The sequence below is a fragment of the Cephus cinctus genome, unplaced genomic scaffold (genome assembly GCF_000341935.2).
Source record: "Cephus cinctus unplaced genomic scaffold, Ccin1 Ccin1_scaffold1159, whole genome shotgun sequence".
NCBI classification, from domain to species: Eukaryota; Metazoa; Arthropoda; class Insecta; order Hymenoptera; family Cephidae; genus Cephus; species Cephus cinctus.
In genome coordinates this window covers 34,001-37,903 of record NW_014333649.1, presented here as the reverse complement: position 1 = coordinate 37,903, position 3,903 = coordinate 34,001, and the positions used below count along the sequence as shown (strand labels likewise).

The 3,903-nt window shown below is 45.6% G+C and overlaps 1 long non-coding RNA gene across 1 annotated transcript in view; it reads right to left on the bottom strand.

The window, feature by feature from the left end:
- Positions 1-943: 943 nt before the first annotated feature.
- Positions 944-3,903, bottom strand: part of LOC112495034 — a 4,259-nt gene continuing 1,299 nt past the window's right edge. Inside the window, exons 2-3 of the long non-coding RNA XR_003061156.1 lie at positions 2,831-2,976; positions 944-2,730 (exon numbers count right to left, since the gene is read on the bottom strand). This is a non-coding gene — a long non-coding RNA (uncharacterized LOC112495034). The remainder of the gene's footprint in view (positions 2,731-2,830; positions 2,977-3,903) is intronic.

Here is a 3,903-nt window from a genome sequence, read left to right as displayed (position 1 = left end):
CCACGTAACGAGAGCTAGGCCCGAGAGCCGGTAACGAGAGCAATTGGCCCGAAGGCCAAGTACGAGATCTAGACTAGAGAGTCCACTCCGAGAGCTGAATCAGGGTGTCCTCAGGATTTCGGGCAAGCCCTATCCCCGTTGGTTACAGCCGGTTGCCTGTACTTGGCGCGAGACTCGACCGAGTCTCTTGATACTGTAACGTTTTTCGATAGTGCAATTTCGTACGCTCCTTGTGAGTGTACGAAATGGGATGCAGGTAAGTGTTCGGGGCTGGCGTCTTTAAGAATGTAGTCGACACAGGTTGGTAATGTAAAATAAAATAACAAAATTTTATTAAATAATCGATGATCGATACAGTAGTTTTAGGCAGGTGTCAATTACCCAGTCGTGATTAACAGTCGGTATTGTAGAAAATCGGATTGTCTAGGTATCTGCCTCTGTTTGTTATCTATCCCTATCTCTCTCTGACCTATGCGTGAGGTACAGAGGATCTGCCCGTGTTGGTTCAATAACCCTAGTGGCGCTTTGCCTACCTAGTGGCTATGGCACTGTGTGCGACGCAACTCCTAACGGCGCGGATGACTGATTACAATATGGCGATAATGAAAGTCTCTGCGGAAGATCACGGTGGTCTCCACAGAGCTTTGACAATCTTTCTACGCAAGGTTTACGTGGAGTAGCAAGAGCTAATATCCCGTAGCCTTTAGACACGAGTACGTACGACGAGTTTTCTGACAACTAGCCACTATCCTCTCTATTGCTGTAGATTCTCGATGAACTTGAGTTTATCTACTCTAGTAATTCCGACTTTTAGTGAACTGCCTTCGATAGACTTGAAATGTCGTATTTAACAAATTGTAATCTGACATAAAATAACAAAATTTTATTAAATAATCGATGATCGATACAGTAGTTTTAGGCAGGTGTCAATTACCCAGTCGTGATTAACAGTCGGTATTGTAGAAAATCGGATTGTCTAGGTATCTGCCTCTGTTTGTTATCTATCCCTATCTCTCTCTGACCTATGCGTGAGGTACAGAGGATCTGCCCGTGTTGGTTCAATAACCCTAGTGGCGCTTTGCCTACCTAGTGGCTATGGCACTGTGTGCGACGCAACTCCTAACGGCGCGGATGACTGATTACAATATGGCGATAATGAAAGTCTCTGCGGAAGATCACGGTGGTCTCCACAGAGCTTTGACAATCTTTCTACGCAAGGTTTACGTGGAGTAGCAAGAGCTAATATCCCGTAGCCTTTAGACACGAGTACGTACGACGAGTTTTCTGACAACTAGCCACTATCCTCTCTATTGCTGTAGATTCTCGATGAACTTGAGTTTATCTACTCTAGTAATTCCGACTTTTAGTGAACTGCCTTCGATAGACTTGAAATGTCGTATTTAACAAATTGTAATCTGACATTTGTTAGCGGGAAGCGCTAATCATCTATCGGATTACTTTGATACTAACTTTCCTTATTTTCACTTTTGGGAGACGTTCTCCATCTATCGGCGCGTGTTTCGACTAGACGCGTGTCTTTGCCGTCCTTCTGTAACGCGTGCGCTCTCAGTACACGAGTACTGAGAGGATGATTGTTTTGTAACGTTACAATACTTTACTTTAATTCTTTGGTAATCTAGCTGCAACACGGTCAAGTTGTTCACAATAAACAGCTGCTGTGACTGTACTATCCATCGGTAGAAGCTCGCAGTGAATAATCCCATTTATTCCCCACCACACACTTAATAGAACCTTTCTACTTGTGTTTGTTCCTCCAGCTCTAAGCCACTGACGCCTACGAGTGAAATTAATGTACATCACCCATTTTTCATCTCCAGTAATAACATCCCGCAGCTACTCCTTGGTACGATGAAAACTAAGCAAGTCCATGCACACGTCGGCTCCCTGTTGAAATTAGCGTGGTGTCAGTTCACGTGGCAACCAAACTGCATATTTCCACTTGAATCCTAAAGCATGGAGATGTTTTTCTATTACGGTGTGAGAGCAGTGAAGTTGTTCCGACAGACAACGCGAACTTAATCTGGGATCCATTTCTATAAGCCTTTTTAGTTCCTCCACATTTACTGTAGGCGGTCGTCTTGGATGATCATCATCAGAAAGATCGAAATTTCCTTGAATTTTCCCTGAATCTCCTGTACCAATGTTTGGCCGTATCGTAGGACACCACACTTTCACCCATCGTTGCACATATATTCGAAATTGCTTCGGTCGCTTTTCGACCTAAACGAAATTTGTGAAGTAAGAGTAGTCAAAGTTCCCTTCGAGAAATATCCATGTTTTCCGTAACCTTTACCGCTCAACGTTTAATTACTGAATGATCGAGACCCTTCACTCACGCTCTATTTATATACTGCACTAAGTTATTCTAGAAGCTTCTATAACATTTTAGAAAGTGGTCGAAGAAAATGGCGGGTTTATAAGTTGCCAACCTAATAGTTACGAAAATCGCATTATCACGGAAAAAGGAGGCACTCGCAAGAACGGTACGTACACGAATGAATAGTTGCTTCCTTGATTGGTTGTAGTGGCGGCCCGATAGCCGTTCTCCGTGTTGGTTAGTAGTTGGCGTTTCTGTCGTCGAGGGTGGTTGCACTATTTTCGGGGCCCGTGATATCATGCGGAGCTCGAATTGTGGGAATCATTCTCCCCAGTCTCTTGTTGAGTCGAGGCGGCAGTTGTCCTAATTTTCCCCATCCAGGGTTGTGCTGGCTAAGGAAATATCTCTTTTAGTCGGAAGAACAGTATCGCTAAGACACAGGAAGTCGCCTAGTATAGTGACCATTGCGGTACACTAGGGCGACAGGCCTACCCGCATTGGCCTCGCGATCGCCAACTCTGACAACTGTCTGACTCCCAGGTGATTTCCTTGACCCGTCCAGGCTTCCTGCGACAGTCGGACGTCTGACAGGTCCCGCCTTTCTTATAGTCCAGGTATTCAGGATGTCTTCTCAAGTCCTGTAATAAAATTTAGACTCTAGAAACTATATTTACACGGTGAAGTTACCTGTGTTTATGTATGTCTTTCCATCTATCCCACTCGAAGAGCGAAAGCGACAAGTATCAACTACACCCGGTAACAGTTCGGTACTCTTCTTACATAAAGGGCACCGCTACAGCCGGCATTAGAAACTACCGGCTAATTTAAACTATCTGCAAGACTTGGGTACAAGATTACCACGCCACTTCGGAAACCACAAAATAGCGATAACTAAAATTGTCCGATATAGTGAGACCTAGGTGATGCGGGCTGCGATTCCGTAATGCTCTCGACGCCTCGAAAACCCCGACATTCCATATGAAAAAGGGTAGTGTACCCTCAGAAACTACCGTAACCCTTGTAACGTAATTTTTCTTTAACTTGACCCGACACCGATAGCAAGACATACGGGAACGACTATCTTCGAGAACCAACCTACGTTACCTTCGGCCGTCCACCCGTCGTTCGTGCATCCGCAAGCCAGGCGGGCGCCAGTCAATTCTTTTTTTACCGGGAACTGACGAGCCGGTATAAACTGGGAGTTGGGATGGAACAGGCCCAACTCCACCAAGAACGAGAGCTCTGACGGAACCTATCAGAAGAGGCGATAGCTTAACGGATCCTGTCGATTTTTGGGGTCGCGTAAAATCAGCAAACGCAACTGGATACACGAACGGGAGCGGACGGTTACGGAAATGCACGGCCGCTCAGGCTGCTAGGTTTGAGGTAGAGAGGGTCGGAGTAAGAGTCCGGCAAATAGTGCGAGCGACAGAGAGCGACGAATCGAGAACGTATCAGAACGAATCTTAATTGTCTATCGAGATCCCTTCACCAATTAATAAATTGGGAATCCTCACCGGAGCTGGTGCAGCTAATCCGTGGAGGCCGAGAACTGTATCCAAAGG